Below are 20,452 nucleotides of genomic sequence, written 5' to 3' on the forward strand. Positions count from 1 at the left end.
AATGCCATGTTAACGTCAGGGAACAAGAGAACTATAGAACAAGGTCAACACATTTTTACTAATTAAAAATAAAACAAGAAATTGTTTATGTAAAAAACAGGCATAGTGCAAGGAATTACAGGGCCGATGCAAGTCCCACCAACATACAAAAGATTCACAAGTGCAGTTAAAAATGACAATTGTTTTGCTGCTGAAAGTTATTTACCAGTAACATGACTAGTGTGTCATCTCTTTTTGAGAAAAGTTCCAAAGATTTGAAAAACATATCTGAAATTCTAGCAATGCACAAGAGAAGCAGTAAACATTTGGATAATGTTCAAAAGGTGAAGGAACTTGAACTGCGATTGAAAAACAAGAAAACAATTGATGAAGAACTTTGCACCTCATTAAAGAAGAGAAGTATTGGCAGTAAATCTTAGAACGACTGAGTTCTTTAGTGAGAGTTCTTGGTATGCAAAATCTGGCCTTGCACACTTCTGGTAATGGGAACACTCCTGAAATTTTTAGAATATCTAGCTTTATTTGACCCACTTATGGATGAGCATCTTCGTCAGATAAGGGACAATGAGACACATGTACACTACCTTGGGAAAGATATACAGAATTAACTGATTCTGCTTTTATCCAACACCATTAACGAAAAAATCCTAAAATCTACTCCTGCTGACAAGTACTTTTCAATCATTCTAGATTGTACACCAGATGTAGGCCATGTTGAGCCAATGACAACGGTCCTTGGCTTTGTGGTCCTAGATTCATACTGGTAATTGTGATCCTGTATGCATAAAGGAACATTTCTTGGGATTTGTGTCGCTAAAGGAGACAACGGATGCTGGTATGATGGACATTATCCTGCACTAGTTAGAAGAGATGTCATTGCCCATTGAGCCCTACATGGTCAAGGCTGTGATGATGATGGAAGCAATATGAAGAGGAAAGAAAATGGTGTGCCACAAATAATTTTGGCTGTTAATCCACTAGCCTTGTTTGTTCCTTTTAGTTCATATTCTTTGAATTTGGTTGTTAATGGTGCTGTCAAGTTTTTGGAGAAAAGATGGGAAAGTTGAATTCATGCCATGAAACCTCAGCTAGGTGATATCTATGATGCACTAGATGAAATCTCTGTTAATACTACTGTGATGGGGAAGGGGTACCCAGGCTCACTAATAAAGGTTCAGCCTACTTGGGTACCCCTGATCCGTGTGGTGTGGTCCTAGAGTATCAGCTCTTGGACCCAGATGTCAGAAATGCATTACTGTGACTGTGTGCAAATTATGTGACATTAAAGATTTCTGTGTGTTTTGCCTTTCCTGGGGTGCTGGGACCAGGAGATTTCTAGGCTGTAAGTTTCAGGTGGGTTTGCCGGAGAAAGTCTCCACAGAATGTGTCTATGTATCGGGGTTCCGGAGTTATGGAATACCCAAAAAGTTAGATCCGGGAATCGAGTGAGATTCTCGGATACAGCCAAGCACATTGCCCCGGGCAAACTTTGGGCCTGAAAACGTTCTTGCGACCCACCGTCAGGATTCCTGCTGCAGCATCATTAAGACAAGGTAAATGGGGCATGAAGGGGTTAATGTATACCTGCAACCATACAAGGGATCCCTAGTATAAAGGGGGGTGCCCAGATTCATGCCCAGGTACCCTGAACCTAGCATAGAGGTTCAGGGGATGCCCCTGCTATATGATAAAGCTGTGAGTAGTTTTTGTGTGTAAAAAGTTTAAAAGTAATTTCTAGAGTGTGGCAAGGATGAGGCTAGTGAGTGTAGACAGTATACCCCCTTACTCCATCCCTGACACCAGAACGGGACTTACACATTTTCATCACACAAGATACAGGACACAGTATATTTTATTAAAGGGTTATGTTTAATTGGTATACGTACTGATAACCTGTGAATGAACTGTGGGATTTCTGAGTCATGGTTACCGACGGACCAGATGGCTACCAAGCTTGGTGCCTATGGGTCTGTGCGGAGTCCTGACTTGAAAGCCTCAGGGATGCCAAGGTGTTAGACCAGGAGGGGAACTGCATTCATGCTTGAGTACCCACATCCTGGGCTAACACAGGGCTATTCGGCCATCATTTGCCAGAGCCCAGACTCTGTGGAGCTTGGAGCCATGGGGGGCTCAGTATGCAAAGTGGCAGAGGTGCCAGGTTGGCGCATGCCCCTTTGCAGAATAAAGAAAGGTACCCCCCTACACCACCACCTGGCTTTACAATACCGGCAAATCGGTGATTGGCTGGAAGGAGAATTCCCACTCTCTGATAGGCTGTAGAGGTTTGTGCATGGGACACTGAAACCCATAAGAAACCATTGCAGACAATCAGGTGAGCAGATTCCAAGTGCCAAACCAATAGCAGCAAATTCAAAGATGCTCTGTACTGAATAGACGCGAGCCGGCTTCAAAGATTTTGAGTGAGAACATTTTCTAAGTCCCGCTTTTTGAGAACGTAGTGGTCGCGTCTGGCATTGCATGCCGAAATCAGTTCCAGGACTTTCGTGATTACCTACCGGTCATTGGAAAGGGCTCCTACAGAGGTCATATTTCTGAATTTCGTTTAAAGGACAAGTTTATTCGTTAGCCCTGTTCCCAGAAAGTGTATTAACCGTGCAAATTGTTTTACATTGTGTGTATGTTTTTTCCTGAAATAAATTACATTTTATTTAACCTCCTTGCTTTGCTCAATCATATGATCGGTATAAAAAGGTGTTAATAAACCTGGTCTCCCGTGACAACTACCCTAATAGGACCATCTCGTAATACCTCACGAATTGATGCACAAGCTCTGGCAAAGGCATTTCTAGCTTCAACTTTGTTGTTTTTCTTGTTGTGTAGTATTACATCCTCTTTGAGATCAATATGACTAGCAAACAAATTCTGGTGAAGGAATTTGACATACATAATGCCATTAAACAAATGAGCGCAACCAAGAAGTTTCTTGTAGACTGCGGGTGTGATGAAGGGTTCGAGAAAACACTGGTAGAGGCACGGGAACTTGCTGAAGAGTTGGAGATACTTACACACTTTCAACCAGATACAGTCCGTATTAGGAAAAGAAGAAGCAGTTCACATATGAAGCAGACGATGAGCCTATTCAGAGCTTCAGGGAAAAATTCAAAGTGAACTTTTATTTTGCAATCCTTGATACAGCAATACAAATTGATTGAAGAAACATCCACACAGATGCATCAAATTAGTTCTGTGTTTGGCTTCCTCTATAATGTTCACAGTTTGCAGAATATAACATCAAAGCAAATGATGGGGCATTGATTGAAGCTACAGCAAGCTTTACAACATGGAGACTCCAAAGATATTGATGCTTAAGATTTGTACAGTGACTTGCAAGCCATTGCAAGATGAGTTCCAAAGTGAGCATCATCACCACAAGATGTATTGAACTTTGTCTGCAAAAATAAGTTGACATATAGTGTCCGCAACACATGTATTGCTCTACGCATCGTTTTTGACCCTCCCTGTTTCTGTGGCCAGTGGTGAGCAAAGCTTTTCCAAGCTAAAGTTGATCAAAACATTAATTCCTCAATGATGAAAGAAAGACTTGTTGGGCTATCCACCTTGAAAATAGAATATGAAATTGCACAAAATATTGACCTGAAGAAACTTGTCTCTATCTACTGTATGCTAAACTGAAAGCATGGAAAGTAAAATTCTGATCTTCATTTCTAGTAGAACTAGAAAAGACAGACCTTTCTGGCGCTTGGTGGTAGAGTTAAAGAAAGTCTCTATAGTTCTTTTCGAATGTGAAAACTGCTGAGATTCTTGTGGATCCGTAATTTACTGGAAACTTCAGAATGTGGAAGATAAGAAAACAAAACGTGCCAACATAATGCGTTATGCTTTTAAATGTAAATAGTAAGTGGCAACATTAAGCTAAGATCAGGGATGACGACAGAGTAAATATATAAAAAATACAAATTTAATACTCATATGAGACCACAACATGCACCTAGCACTTTGTCAACATTAATGACCAATGCAGTAGATAAGTACGGTACAGCTGCAGCGGCCATTATTCTAAAAGATCACGGAGCCGTTGTCGTTGGATCTGCTGTATTCCACGCAGTATTAATTTTGCATTCCCGCGTTCATGCCGCATTCACGCCGCCCGGCACCAACGGTTGATCTGCGGTTGGTCTGTTTAATTTAAATGGTTTCGGATTAAATTGGGTGCAATTCTAATGCATATCCACCAGGTGGTAGAGATTAATGAATTGTAATGAATTGCAATGTGCACAGTGCTTGTGCTACTGTGTCGAGTTACAGGTGTTTAAAAAACAGATAAAAACCATGTCTGCCACAGTGGTCTATTGTGAATTGACCTTGGTACTTGAAGACCCTGAAGAAGTTATCAATTTTAGGCATTTCGTAATAAAAACTGTAAAACTCAATGCTCTGTGTCTTTTTTTTTTTTATACATTTTTTCCCCTGCACAATTGCTGACTGGACACTATGAGTACACCACAGACATATAAAAGACCTGACTGTACTTATGCATTTTTAATTTGTTCTGCAATTAATGCTGAAGCAGATAACATGGCGACTGTTGCCGAAATGTATGAATATTTCATTTCGAACTATGATTTTTACAATCATACGGAACGGAAGCGTGCGATAAGAAAAAAGTTAAGTAGCGATCTGTGTTTTGTTTGTATTGACCCTGCGCCCGGAGATAGAAGAGGGTATTGGTGTGTGGTACCAGATTTTTCCAGTATGTTTGATCATGGAAACTTCAAAAGGAGAAAGGTCAGGTTTAATTCATATAAAATTTGTCAATCCCAATCCAGCAATGTAACAGCGCCTGCACCGGCGCCAGCACCGGCTTACAATAACGGTCCGACCGTCAGTGAAAATCTGGTGAAACGGCAATCCTTGCTATCTGTCCCCGCCAGAATACCTGCAAAACTTCCAGCCTGAGCCTGATTTCACATACAGGTACCAGCAAGCTTGCATGTACCAAAAAGATTTGAGATAATTCCCAATGACTCACTTTGACGCATGTGCAATACCGGAAATAATAGCATCATGTTATTTTCCCCCAGAAAATAAACTTTGACATCAAGCGGAAAAAGGCAAAAGGAGGGGTTTTGATGGACCTACAGTATAATATCGCTTTTTTTGAAACGTTGCTGGCGCATTGTGAATCTGATTTAAAAATCCAAGTACTGTAGGCAACAATTTAGTGACAGTGCAATTTTTATTGATTAGGATAGGATAATTTTGAGCTTTATAGAAAACCTTAAACAGTATGCTGCTGTTTTTATATTCAATACTTTTTTATACTGCATTGTAATCATCACTCCTGTTTGACGTTGCATTTTTCTGCATAATTACAATACACTTGCATGTTTAATTAACTCTTATAAGAAACCCCAAAAATAAAAATGAATCACTTTTATTCTATATGTATTATTCAATACTTTCAACTTTTGCTAGGCTTTCTCTTGTTTTCATACTGTTTTTATTTACTGCTGCGGCTCATCTGAGTCTAACACATCGCCGGTTTTCCCCTGGCTTTTTCCTGGAATGCGACGCACTTCACCTGGAGCAAGCCGCATTCATTTTGCGTTCTCAGCCACGGGTCATGCGCGGTTGATGCGTTTATTGAGAATGGTTCGGATTTAATAGGTTGCAATTCTTCGCGTGTCCGCCAGATGGCAGATATTCATGAATTGTAATGTGCATGCGCTTCAGTAGTGTGTCGACTTGCAGGTGTTTCGTTTAAGAAAGATACCACAGTGTGCTATTGTAAATTGGCATTGAGACTGAAGGAAGAGGTTGCAATAATGTATCAATTTAAGCTTTTCATATTAAAGAAAGACAAAGACCAGTTTCTGTTACAGTATTCTCCAGAGAGCCGCCGCCATGAGTGTTCAAGTGCAGCCCGTTTTCCAAAAACCCGACAGAAGTTACGCGTATTTGATATGGGCCGCGATTAATGCAACAGATGATAAGATGGCAACAGTTGTTCAAATTTATCAGTATTTTATCGAAAACTATGACTTTTACAAATTTTGTCAGCTCCTCATGCGTGGAAGCGTGCAATAAGGAAAAGGTTATGTAGCGATCCCTGTTTTTATCGTATTGAGCCACAATTTATTGGAGGGTATTGGTGTGTATCACCAGCTTTTTCCTGTATCTATGATCATGCAGACAGCAAAAGGCGAAAGGTCACGTTAAAACCAACTAAGAAACGACAGTCGCTGCCAAGCAATGCACCAGCACCAGCACCGGCTTCCAATAACGGTCCCACCGTCAGTGACAACCCTTGCAGTCTGTCCAGCATGCCTGAGCCGGATTTCGCGTGCAGTTTCGATCAAGCTTGCATGTACCTAAGCGATTTCCAGCCTCATCAGCTGACTACAGGTGTAGTAGTCCCGCTGCGAACTATCGACGTGGATGATCAAGAACACTGGACTGGCAGTGGCCCAGCGCCGGCGCCAGCTGAATGGGAAATTCTATGGTGAGTATTGTTGCCGTATTATTTTCTGTGTTTTTTTTATTTTGACTATACAGTATCTATATCGGTGCGATTCAAAAGTCAAGCGATTCTCCTGTAAGCAATATCATTGGCTGAGTGGCTTCTACAGTACTGTACTGCAGATACTGAACAATTGGTGGAACGCTAGACGCATGCGCATTGGAACCTTCTTGAAACGCATATGCGTGTCATTACATCGACGGTAGGCGCATGCACATGTGAACAGGAGGCGCCCCCCGAGAAAATTATTGGTGGGACTGGCTGGGAACTTCTTTAGGGGACTGACCATTACAGTAAAACTTTTCTTTTTGTTTTCCTCAGAAAAGAAAATGGCTAATGGAGGGATTTAGATGGATAATATCGCTTTGTGTAACAATGCCTGCACATTGCTGAATCGGATTTAAAAAACCACGTACCAGAGTCTACAGTTTAGTGGCCGTTGTTATTGATTAGGATAGAATACTGTACCTGAAACAGTATGCTGATGTTTTTGGACCGTACAGTATACAATACTTTTTTATATACAGTATACTGTGTAATAAATCCGAAAAAAAAACTATGCATTTATTCTACATGTATTACAGTACTGTACATACAGTATGTGTCTTCTATACAGTGCCAGTACATACAGTACAGTACAGTTTGTGTCTTCTATTCTTTTAATACTCTTGTACTGAGCATGCCTACAGTATACAGTACAGTATGCCTGGACAGTAGTGTACATTCTAGAACCAGGGTGGGCAACCCTGTCGCCATTCGCCACATGTGGCGAATTGGCAGTGAAACTGTGGCGAATAGAGCCGCTGGGACTCTCTGTACGGCCCCCTCAACCCTCCCCCTCCCTCCCTCCCTCTTCCCTTGGTAGGGAAGGAGCGCGCTCCAGCGTTGTGACGCACTCTCCCCCTCCCTCCTTACTGCACCGGCAGCCACAGGGAAGGAGAAGCAGCAGCCGAAGCACGGAGAGGAAGCTCTCTCTCCTCCTCTCAACACCCCCTCCTTCTTACTGCACGGGCAGACACAGACACAGGAGAAGCAGCACAGAGAGGAAGCTCTCCTCCTCTTCCCCCCACCCCCCTGCTTAAAGCACCTGCAGACAGACACAGGAGAAGCAGCATTGAGAGGAAGCTCTCCTCCTCTTCCCCCCACCCCCCCTGCTTAAAGTACCTGCAGACAGACACAGGAGAAGCAGCATTGAGAGGAAGCTCTCCTCCTCTTCCCCCACCCCTCCTGCTTAAAGCACTGGCAGACAGACACAGGAGAAGCAGCTCTCCTCCTCTTCCCCCCACCCCCCCTGCTTAAAGCATGGGCAGACAGACACAGGAGAAGCAGCTCTCCTCCTCTTCCCCCCACTCCCCCTGCTTAAAGCACCGGCAGACAGACACAGGAGAAGCAGCACGGAGAGGAAGCTCTCTCTCCCCCCAACCCCCCTTACTGCACTAGCAGCCACAGACACAGGAAAAGCAGCACTGAGAGGAAGCTCTCTCTCCTCTCTCCCCCCCTGCTTCTTAGTGCACTGGCAGCCACAGGGACAGAAGCAGCACTGAGAAGCATGCTCCCAGACCAACCCCTCTCAGGCTGCTCAGATCTCCATCCCCCAGGATGTCCTGACCCTCCTTTCTCGCGCTGCCCTGACCCTCCCTTCTCACGCTGCCCTGACCCTCCCTTCTCGCTCTGCCCTGACCCTCCCTTCTCGCTCTGCCCTGACCCACCCCTCTCACGCTGCCCTGACCCACCCCTCTCGCGCTGCCCTGACCCTCCCTTCTCGCGCTGCCCTGACCCTCCCCTCTCATGCTGCCCTGACCCTCCCCTCTCGTGCTGCCCTGACCCTCCCCTCTTGCGCTGCCCAGACCACCCCCCACAGCTGCACCAAGCCTGCCCACACCGGCACCCACCCTGCCCCCCACTGCTGCTGCAGAGTTACCCTCTCCCGTCGCCACAGTTCCCCTGCCCAAACCCCGCGTTATGCACCCTCCTATGGGCCCTACGCATAGGACGGGGGGGAGGGGGAAGGGTGCTTGATGATGAGGGGGACTGCTGAAAGGGACTGAGGGAGATCAAGGGTGCTGGGGGGGAGATGATGATGGGGGGGTTAAATGAGATGGTGATGAGGGGGGGTTAAATGAGATGATGATGGGGTGAGGTGATGATGATGAGGGTAGTGGTGGTGGCAGGAGAGGAGGATGAAGAGGGGGGTGAGTGGAGGAGGGGGATAAGGGGGGTGAGAGGATGAGCGGGGTTGCGGTCGGAGAATTTATAAACTTGTTCAAACAGTGTGTGGTTTTTTAAATTTTCAAATGTGCAACATAATACCTCAATTTTTACATGGTGTGGCTATTTTCACTTCTAATTCGCCACACCTGTGGCTATATTGAAAAATAGGTTGCCCACCCCTGTTCTAGAAACACTGTATTTTGTCACAGTAGCAAAGGAGCCAATGGAACAATGTAAAACAAATCAACATGTTCTTTTATTGGTGGAGTAAGTACAAAAACATTTATTTACAAATACTGTACAATGTAGAAACATTTTAAGTGCACAGCAATTCAAAACATCAACAGGTGTATGGTTTACTGCTACAGTAGTGAAAACATTTATGTACAGAAAGTAAAAACATTTACAGTCAGTCAGTATGGTTTACAGTCACATGTTATAAAAACAAATTCTTTATTCATAAAATATACAAAACGCAACATCTCCTTTATTAAAGAACGGCAAGTCAAAACATATACAGTGGGATGGTGTGCAAAACAGTCTGCACCAGTACAGTCCTCGGGGGCAGCAAACAGGCCCGGTTTTCAGGGTAACCTTTGAAAACCGTGCCTGTTTGCGCCCCTCAGGGACTGGAATTGTGCAGGTCCTGTGTGTGTGTACAGCAAGTTAAAACATTTCTGTATCAATACAAGTTAAAACACACAACAACATCTCCTTTATTTAAGTACAGCAGGTCAAAACATGTACAGTACAGTTCAGCACAACAGTATGGTCTTACAGTTCCCGTGATTAATCCAGAAAGTACACCACATTGTCCGTCCATGGCCGATTCCTTGCATGGCGCAAAACGCCATTAATGCAGTCTCGAACGCCTTTCATTACAGGATCTGTAATTGGATAAAAGTGCCGCATTTCATCCAGAATGGTCTTTCTTAAATTGGCAGGAAGCGCCTTTTTTACGTGATTTCCTTTGTAGTTCACTCTGAAGGCCCAGTCGCAGTACAACGAGTAGGGCACATGGTGCTTAAAAAGTAACAAGGCATACTTGTGGGGTGCACCAGCACTCATCACCCTATACTTCTCCCTGAGCGCCGGTGGCAGATCGCACAGGCTGATGTCGGGCACCGTATCGAGGCGAGCGAATGTAGGTCTTCTGGGAGCGGGTGTGCTTGAGGCGACGGGCGAGGGTAGGTTGTCTGGGAGGAAGCTTTCCTTCTGTCTTGGTCGCTGTGTTGTCTCCTGGCGTGGTCTTGACGGGGTTGTCATGTCCTCCTCAACGGCATACATGTACACTACATCTTCTGGTGGAGGGGGTGCGCTTGGTGATGGAAGGGGGTCGATGCTCCCATTCATCACATCCATGTCACCCCCCTGCTCCGGCGTCGAGGAAACAGGGGCATTAACACCGAGCAAATGATGTATACCCGCTATGTCAGCCTCTATCTTCTCCATCCGTCGATCCATCCGTTGATCCATATGTAGCATCCGTTGATCCATATCTAGCATCCATTGATCCATATGTATCATCCATTGATCCATATGTATCATCCGTTGATCCATATGTAGCATCTGTTGCTCCACATTTAACATGGTCTCCAGAAGCAAATCTATCTTTGCCAGCACAATAGTGTTCCCAGGGATATCCACACTTATCCCATTCAGCATCCGGTCTAAAGAGCTGCTTCTTGTGCATGGCGTATGGACATCTGGGTGGATGGGTGCAACGGAGGATGAGATGGGGGTTCCATGGAGAGAAGCGGCAACGTCGTCGAAGAAGGGTGGAGGAGGTGACCTGTGGATATCTGGTAGAGGAGAAGCGGCAGCGTCGTCCAAGAGGGATGGAGAAAGTGACCTTTGGATTTCCGGGCGAGAAGCAGAGTCGTCTAAGAGCAAAGGAAAAAGTGACCCGTGGATTTCAGAGGCAGCGTCGTTCGATAGAACTGGAGAGTATAGCCTGTGGGTTTCCGGGAGGGCGGCGGCAGAGTCGTCAAAGCGTATGCAAGAAAGTGGTCTGCGGATTCGATGGGTTGGCTGCCATTCGTTTTGCATCGAGAGTACATCACTGTATATCTTCTTGACATAATAAGGCTGACGTCTATGAAAACCCTTAGCCTTTGGGATCAGCAGAAGGTTTTCTTTATTGGCCTTAGCCTGTCGCTTTTGCCTTGGCGTGGAAACGGCAACTGCCTTTCGCTTTTTCTGCTTGACAGGCACGGCAGAGGCGAGTGGGTTTCTGCGTCCGTAGAATCGGGGTTGATCCATGGAAGCAGATGGCATACAGTAATGCAGTATCTGGACAAAGGCAAGTTCAGATAAAGATCATCGAGTGGTGGGCTATGCAAAGTGTGTAACCTTTTATGACGAGGTACAGGTGTTGAAAGTGGGCGTACTCTAATGTGAGTCATTACCGTATAAATACACCATCCATTTTGTGGATTCACTGCACATTGAATACACATCGACTAAACATCGAATATACATTCTTGTGTTTGTATTTCTTTCTACTCGCAGCAATGGTTGTTAAAAAGATTTCCAAAGATCTCAGCATGCGAATTAAGGAGATGTACTCGAGCGGACACCGAATTGCTGCTATCCAACGCTGGTTAGCTACTTCTGGCCTCGTTGTGTCAGCAACCACCGTGAGCTATCATGCACACGGAAAAAATAGAGAACGCAAAAGGGCACCAAGGGTAACTAACGCGTAAGTATATTTATAAAACTTTAAAAAAAAAATTAGATCAAAAAATGTACTGTACATTTACAGTACTGTATCTAAATTTTTGTTATTTCTGTTAATTTATATTACAACAGTATATATATTTTGTATATTTATATTTATATTACAACAGTATATATATTTTGTATATTTATATTTATATTACAACAGTATATATATTTTGTATATTTATATTTATATTACAACAGTATATATATTTTGTATATTTATATTACAACAGTATATATATTTTGTATATTTATATTTATATTACAACAGTATATATATTTTGTATATTTATATTACAACAGTATATATATTTTGTATATTTATATTTATATTACAACAGTATATATATTTTGTATATTTATATTACAACAGTATATATATTTTGTATATTTATATTTATATTACAACAGTATATATATTTTGTATATTTATATTTATATTACAACAGTATATATATTTTATATATTTATATTACAACAGTATATATATTTTGTATATTTATATTTATATTACAACAGTATATATATTTTGTATATTTATATTTATATTAAAACAGTATATATATTTTGTATATTTATATTACAACAGTATATATATTTTGTATATTTATATTTATATTACAACAGTTTTATATTGCTGCATATTAATAGAACAATATATTGTATCCTGTTGATCTACTGTCTCTAATATTTTTACTTACCGGATTGTTTTTCTTTACATTGTAGGGAGACAACTCTTCTGGTGGACAAAATAAGTGAGGAGAATGATGAGAAGAGTGCATTAAGGGTCAAATACACTCTGCAGGAAAATCACTATCTCACTGTATCCGAGACCAGCATAAAGAAGATGAGACGCAGCATTGGATGGAAATATGGACGTGTGAGGTTAGTACTGGACAGTACAGGAGGTAAAAGTGTTGTTTAGGAAACTGTACTGTACCGCTAAAATGATTTATTCCTTGTCATTACAGTGCATACCCCATGATAAGGGACGCAAACAAAATCAAAAGAGTGGTCCAGGCCCAGGCATGGATCGACAGTGGGGAAACTTTCCACGATTGCATCTTCACTGACAAGTCTACTGTGTCGCTGGAGAAATTGGCAAGCTTTGCATTCCACAAAAAAGGCCGCATATCTTTGAAGCCGCGGCCAAAACACCCCGTGAAGCTGCATGTGTAGGGTGCCATCTCTAGGTGTGGACCAGGATGCATTGTCATCTTTGAAGGTAAAATATATGAAATATAATGTAGCCTTATGCACTGTACTTTACTAGTGTAGCCTTACTGTATGCACTGTACTGTACTATTGTGCAGTTTTTTGAGCACTTTTCTTTTCTTGCTATAGGAATCATGAATAAAGCTTTCTTCCAAGACAACATTGTCCCTGAGATAGTGCAATACATCACACGCGAGTTCCCGAATGGTCACCGCTTCTACCAGGACAACGATCCGAAGCACACCGCGTCAACAGTGCATATCCTTGAGCGCGGCATCAACTGGGTGAAGACGCCAGCGGAGTAAGTGCGGTAACCATGTCTCATTTGTTTCCCACAGTTTTTACTGTGTACTGTATCTCTTAAACTAATTGTCCTTTTTTTCCAATGACAGATCGCCAAACTTCAATCCGATCGAAATGGTCTGGCATCAGCTGAAGGACCATATCCGGAAAGTGGCGAAACCCTCCAAAAAGGACGAGTTTTTGAAAGGCATAATGAGTTTTTGGAACGATGTACTCACCGTGGAACGCTGCAATAAATATATAGACCATATTGCCACTGTGTTGCCCATTGTGATCGCGCGTAATGGGCAAGCATCAGGAAAGTAGTACTGTGCTGTAGTATTGTAAGTACAGTATGATACAGGTAAGTATGGCACAGATTTTTTCTTTCCCAATAGTCAGAGTATACAGTAGTTACAGTTTTTTCTTTACAGAGAGAGCAGCACCAGCCATAAGGTTACAGTACATAGTATTTAATAGTTGTCAGAGTATACAGTAGTTCCAGTATAGACTAGTTTGACAGTACTACAGTAACTGCCTACTAACTGCTCAATTTTTTTCTTTCCAGAGAAAGCAGCACCAGCCATGTACAGTAGTACTACACATCACACAATGTCATAATACAGTACGCACATAACTGCACTAATTTTTTGTTTTCTTGTCGTTTCAGGAAAAGGGTGGCCTGGGGGGAGGTGGGGTGTGTTGTCCAGTCTAATCTGTTTGTACAGTCAAATGTACAGTATATAAACAGCAGTAATGATGTACACAAAACCTCTCCTCTCTCAATTAACTACTGTACTGTACACAGAATGAGGAACAAGATAAAGACGGAAAAAATAATATTACTATATATATATATTATACATTACAGTATATATTATTAAATAATATTCTTATAAATGTGCATTATTCATGTTTCCCCATGTTTTACAAATGTTTTCTAAATGTTTATCCAATTTCAATCTGCCAGAAGAACTTAATAAAGACTGCATTATGTATTATTCATGATTATTTTTATATTTGTATTTTTTGGTTCCTGATAAAAATAAAATAAATATTTATTCACATTCCTGCTAATCATAATCATTGACAACAAGCACAACCCCCCCACCCCTACAGTACACCAATGAATAAGAATGAATGACAAAACAACATGAATCAGTTAATGGTTTTTTTAACTCTCAATTCTCACAATGCTGTGCAAATCAGATTTACATTTCAAAATCGAGAAGGGATTTTCCAAAGCGTTACCGTAAACAAAGCCTCAAAGGGTTGGGGGAGGGGGGGTGGGGTGAGTCATGTGCAGTAATCAGCTAGCTCCCATCTCAAAGAGGATTACACGCAGGCGTACTGAGGCCTTGTAGCTCGGCTATGGACGGAGTAAGAACACAATAGCAATATTCAGATAATTAACGACTCTGTGGAGAGAGGGGGTTGGGTGACTCATGCGCAGTAAGCAGCAAGCTCCCATCTCTAAAAGGATTAGAGTACACGCAGGCGCAGTGAGGCGATTGACGCTCGGCTAGGGACGGATTAAAAACACAATGACTAACTAACTTCAGAAAATTAATGACTCTGTGGAGGTGTCTGTCGATAAGAGTTTGTGTGTGCGTGGGGGAGGGATGAAGGATTAGTTGTGCAGCAGTTCAAAGAAATAACATACTGTAGAGTACAGTAATTTCAAAAGGCAGTTCATCATAATACTGTAATTTGATCCCTACACCCCCCAAATACAGTACATAAAAACCACACAAATCAACCATGTGCAGGCAAATGCACAGATTTAATATCGTAATATCAAGATTGTTTTTGCAGGCTTGTGAATAAAATAACAGTTAAAAAAATAATTAATTTTTTTTTGGGGGGCACTCAAGCAAGCAGTGGTGGGTGAAGTTACAGGCGCATGAGCAGGAATAAACTAGCTCCCATCCGAAAGAGGATTACACACAGGCGCACAGAGAGGCGATGCTCTGTGCAAATCATATTCGAGAAGGGATTTTCCAAAGCGTTACCATAAACAAAGCCTCAAAATTCCCATCTCAAAGAGAATTACACGCAGGCGCAGTGAGGCTTTGTAGCTAGGCTATGGACGGATTCAGAACACAATGGCAAGATTCAGTAAATTAACGACTCTGTGGAGAGGGGGGGTTGGGTGACTAATGCGCAGTAAGCAGCTCCCATCTCAAAAAGGATTACACGCAGGCGCAGTGAGGCTTTGTAGCTCGGCTATGGACGGATTAAGAACACAATGGCAAGATTCAGAAAATTAACGACTCCGTGGAATTTCAAATCATTGAGCTAGCGTTCGTGGGGGAGGGGGCTACAGGGTACAGCTGCATGAAGTTCAAAGGTAAGACATACTTTAATTTCAAAAGGCAGTTCATCATAATAATACACCCCCAAATACAGTACGTGAAAAGCACACAAATCAACCATGTGCAGTCCAACGCACAGGGTCGCAGTCAAAAGCTACAGCACAGATTGAATATCGTAATACAGTAAGATGGTTTTTGCAGGCTTGTGGAGAAAAAAAAATTACAATAAAAAAAATGTTTTCATTTTTTTTTGGTCACTCACTCAGGCAAGCAAGCAGTGGTGGGCGAAAATACAGGCGCATGCGCAGTAAATTCCTGCTGTCAAGCAGGAATGTGATTGAAACCAGACACACGTTCAAAGGAATGGTGTGGGAGAGATGTACTGCATTGTAGAGAAGATAAGAAGTTGAAATACCCTGCAGTGCAGTTAATTATCCTGAGCGAGGGGAGAGCGCTGTATATGCCGAAATGTGACACTATTACAGTACAGTACACGCCTATGTGTTTCAACAATTTTCAAATGAGACATACTGAGACATACTGTACTGTAGAACAGCACTGCAAATGCATGTACTGTATACTTTAAATATGCAGATTTACAATTACTGCGCGCGCACACACAGACTGTGTACTGATGTAGGTTGAACCGCGAAGGTATTAGACTTCCAAGACAACAGCTCGCAAACGCCCCCCTGAGTTTTTACACGGCATTGCAGTATTGCAGACAGCGAGAATAAAATGCTAATATCACGAGCGCGAAAATAACGCAGTTCACTCCGGGCGCAAACGACAAAAAAACGCACCTAACCGGGATAATCTGAGAGCCGCGGATCTAGCCGACTTAGACTCAGATCGGCCGCCACTGTAATGCGAATGTGTGTATGTCTCATTGGAACCTTGTTGAAACGCATATGCGTGTCATCACATTTAGGCGCATGCATGTATGTCTCATTGGAACCTTGTTAAAACGCATATGTGTGTCTTTGTGAGGATTCGCCATCCTGGCGGTCGCAGACCATCTCCTCATCCAAACAAGCCATCCGTGACGGATACCCAGGATATGCGGTTTCGTGGTCCCAGTACGTGCGTGGATCTTGCACATCCTGATCCCTCGCCCACGGATTCGGATCCCGACCCCATCTCTGTCGCACGACGGGTGCGTTTGGCAAGCCTCCCTGCTGACGCATGAGTCAAGCCCCGCCCCCGCTCTGGGGAAAGTCAGGACCGCCGTGGGAATGGCACACGTTCTCAGCTCCGCCCCCTGACATCCGTGACGTGCGCGGGTCGGCGCGCAACTGGTCCCGCCCCCTCTTGTTCCAAGAATCTGCGTGGTAGGGATGCATGCTCCAAGCCCCGCCCCCTGGCCTCCATGACGTGCGCGGGGCGGCGCACGAGCAGTTCCACACTCATCCCCGATTAGGCTGCATAATAGGGCACACCTGTGTGCACCAGCAGCCTATCGGCTCTCACCTCCTGGTTCCGCCCTGGCTGGCTATTGGAGGCTCCTCCTATTTATACCTTCAGTCTGCTATCATTCCTTGCTGAGCATAGTCATTGTGACGCCGTGCCTTGCCACATCCTTGTTCCTGTGACCTTGCCTTGCCTTACCTGCCTGCTAACCTCTTGTTGCCTGAACCCTGCTAGCATCTTGGACTCTGCTTCTCTCCACTCCTGATCCTGCTTGTATGACCATTCTCCTGTCTCCAATCCTGACTTTGGCTAAGTACTGCAACAATCCGATATTCTCCTATCCTGAACCTGGCAACGTACCCAGACTATCCGATACTCTCCAATCCTGAACCTGGCTACGCACTACAACGATCCGCAACTCTCCGCTCCTGGACCTGGCAAGTACCTTAACCATTCTCCAATCTATAATCCTGACCTGGCTTGAACGACTACTCTACATCCTAGGTGCGCCCGCGTGGCTGTGGGTCGGCGTTATCCCATCCCCTACCTCAGCACCACGGTTGGCTTCGTTTATGGTGAGCTAGGCGTTACAGTATGCTCAGCCACACAAACTTCGACCCCGCTGAGGTAGGAAGAGTCCTGCGCACACACGCAAGGTACCTAACCACCTTAGAGGAAAAGATTGTGGGTAGCAAGCAAACCATGGTCTCCCTTCAGGAGGACTTCCGCACCCTTTCTCGTGCATTACAGGAACCGCATTCCCCTCTTGTACCTGCCATTCCTGAGATTCCCACTACTCCCGCTTTGCCTTTTTCTCAAGAACCTCGCTTACATACTCCCAACCGTTATGGGGGCGACCCTCATAAATGTCGTTTTTTTTTAAATCAATGCTTTATACAATTTGAAATGAATCCTTCAAGCTTTACGGCAACCCGCGCCAAGGTGGCGTATATTTTCTCTCTCCTTGTAGATGACGCTCTTGCCTAGGCATCTCCCATCTGGGAGCGAAGAACCGACCTCACACAGGATATCGGAGCCTTTACCCGGGAATTCCGGAAAGTGTTTGATACACCCGGTGATAAAGTATGTGCCTCCTCTGCACTTTTTCATGTTTCCCAACGCAGTCGGTCAGTCGCCAAATACGCTCTTGAATTCAGAACTATAGCTGCCGAGACGACTAGAACGACGTAGCCCTGGCCGCAGCCTTTTGGCAAGGTTTATCAGAAACCTTGAAGGAGGAATTGGCAGCCTACGTTCGTCCTGCCGATTTGGAGGAGCTCAGCGCTGTCTTTATCAAGGTGGATCGTCGCCTCCTGGAGGGATATTCAGAGAATGTTCACCATCGTACCATCCCAGCACAGATCAATCCTGGTCAGGTGAGCTCCACTGAGGTTTCTACCCTGGATACGTCCGAACCTATGCAATTAACAGGTACCAGTCTTTCCAAATCTGAGAAATTACGCCGCAAAAACGCTGCCCTATGCCTTTACTGCTGTGTTTCTGGACACTTTGCCTATTTTTGTACCCAAAAGTCGGGAAACGCAAAGTTCCCATGAGTCCTGAGGGAGTCTCATTGGGAACGCTTTTTTTCTCCCCTATTTCTACAGATAACCCGTCTCGCATTCTTGTCCCCATTACACTCTTTGGGGAGGGCTTTCAAGTATCCACACTTGCTTTCATCGATTCAGGTGCCGGAAGAAACTTCATAGATCAAGCCTTTGCAGAACACCATTTGGTTCCTACCAGGCACAGAAAGAAGCCCACTGCTCTTGAAGCCATAGACGGAAGACCTCTGCAGCCGGCATTTATCTCCTTGGAGACAGAGGTTCTTAAACTCAAGGTGCAAGACACACACCTGGAAAAGATCCAATTCAATGTCATTCATACTCCTTCCATCAGCATGATCCTCGGGCTACCCTGGCTACAGATTCACAACCCTCGGGTTGATTGGCTCAACAAAGAACCCATCCAATGGGGTACATTTTGCTACAAGAACTGCATTCTGGAAGCAAGTAGTATCGTGGGTACCAATGTGTCCGAGGAGCAGGAGAAGGTACAATTGCCAGACGAGTACACTGAGTTTCAGGGTGTCTTCGATAAGGTCCGATCGGAGGTTCTGCCCCCTCACCATCCATTTGATTGTCCCATCGATCTGCTTCCAGGCACTACACCCTCCAGAGGGACTTCTTACCCATTCTCTATGCCGGAGACCAAGGCAATGAAAGAGTACATTGCGGAGAACTTACAGAAGGGGTTTATCAGGAAATCCACTTCTCCTGCACAAGGTTTTTCTTTGTGAAAAAGGACAGATCCTTACACCCTTGCATAGACTACCGGTCCCTTAACAAGATTACCGTAAAAAAACGCTACCCCTTGCCCCTTATCAATGAACTGTTTGATCGATTACAAGGAGCTAGTATCTTTTCGAAGTTGGATTTATGAGGTGCCTATAATCTGGTCAGGATCCGTCAGGGTGATGAATGATGAATGGAAGACGGCTTTCAACACCAGAGATGGACATTATGAATACTTGGTCATGCCCTTTGGCCTGCAACGCCCCAGCTGTGTTTCAGGATTTCGTAAATGAAATTTTCAGAGACCTCCTCAACTCATTTGTAATCGTTTATCTTGATGACATTTGAATTTTCTCCAAATCCAGACAGGAACACATCCGTCAGAACAAACTTTTTGCTAAACTGGAGAAATGTCATTTTCATCAAATATCCACCACGTTTCTAGGCTACATCATTTCTGATTCCGGTCTCACCATGGATCCCGCCAAGGTCAAACCCGTCCTAGATTGGCCACAACCTACCACCCTGAAAGCAGTACAACGCTTCCTTGGATTTTCAAACTATTGCCGTAGGTTTATCCAAAAAAAATCTTCTCTAGTGGCCCCACTTACGGAATTAACCAAGAAGGGCGCGGATCCTGCTTCTTGGTCTGCGGCTGCTCTCCAGTCTTTCGCCCGTCTCAAAAGAGCTTTTGTATCCGTCCCCATTCTCATTCATCCTGATCCCAAGCTTCCTTTTACCCTTGAGGTCGACGCCTCAGATGTGGGCGTAGGCGCCGTTCTGTCCCAAAGGAAGAATTCTCTGTCCAGGTTGCATCCTTGTGCATATTTTTTCTAAATAAATTTCTCCGGCCCAATGCAACTACGACGTTGGGAACCGGGAACTCCTGGCAATGAAGCTAGCTCTCGAAGAATGGAGACATCTGCTTCAGGGCACTGAAGATCCGGTAACCATCCTCACGGATCATAAGAACTTGCTCTATATTGAAGGTGCACGCGGCCTGGGAGCCTGTCAAGCCAGATGGTGACAATAAAGAATTTAAGTATTTTTGCCTTTCCAGGGATGCCAGCAGGCAGGGATTTCTAGGGTATGAGTTTCAAGGGGGGGAGGGGTTTGTGGTGGAATTATTGGCAGAATGTGTCTAGGTAGTTGGGGCCCGGTGTTATCGGTTACCCTAAAAATGTACCTGAGAATTATGCTTGGTTCTCAGATACATGAAGACACATTGTCCCGGCAATATCTCCCCTTGAAAATGCCTCTAGGGTTCCTTGCTTCAGCACAGCCCGGAAAGGTAAATGGGTAAAGGGATGCAAAGTGTCCCTGTAACTATGAGGGGTCCGTAGGTTAATGGGATACCCAGTTAATGCCCAGGTAACCCAGAACCTATATAGGGGTTTATGGGTGCTCCAACCATAGATAAGGTTGTGAAGGGATTCTTAGAGTCCAGTCCAAGTCTATGAGATAGTGTGTGGGGAATATAGCTTAGTGGAAAACAAAGT

At 44.1% G+C, this 20,452-nt stretch overlaps 1 pseudogene; it reads left to right on the top strand.

The window, feature by feature from the left end:
* Positions 1-212: 212 nt before the first annotated feature.
* Positions 213-3,330, top strand: LOC142488201 (uncharacterized; annotated as a pseudogene).
* The last annotated feature ends 17,122 nt before the right edge of the window (positions 3,331-20,452 follow it).

This window comes from Ascaphus truei, chromosome 2 (assembly GCF_040206685.1).
Source record: "Ascaphus truei isolate aAscTru1 chromosome 2, aAscTru1.hap1, whole genome shotgun sequence".
NCBI lineage: Eukaryota > Metazoa > Chordata > Amphibia > Anura > Ascaphidae > Ascaphus > Ascaphus truei.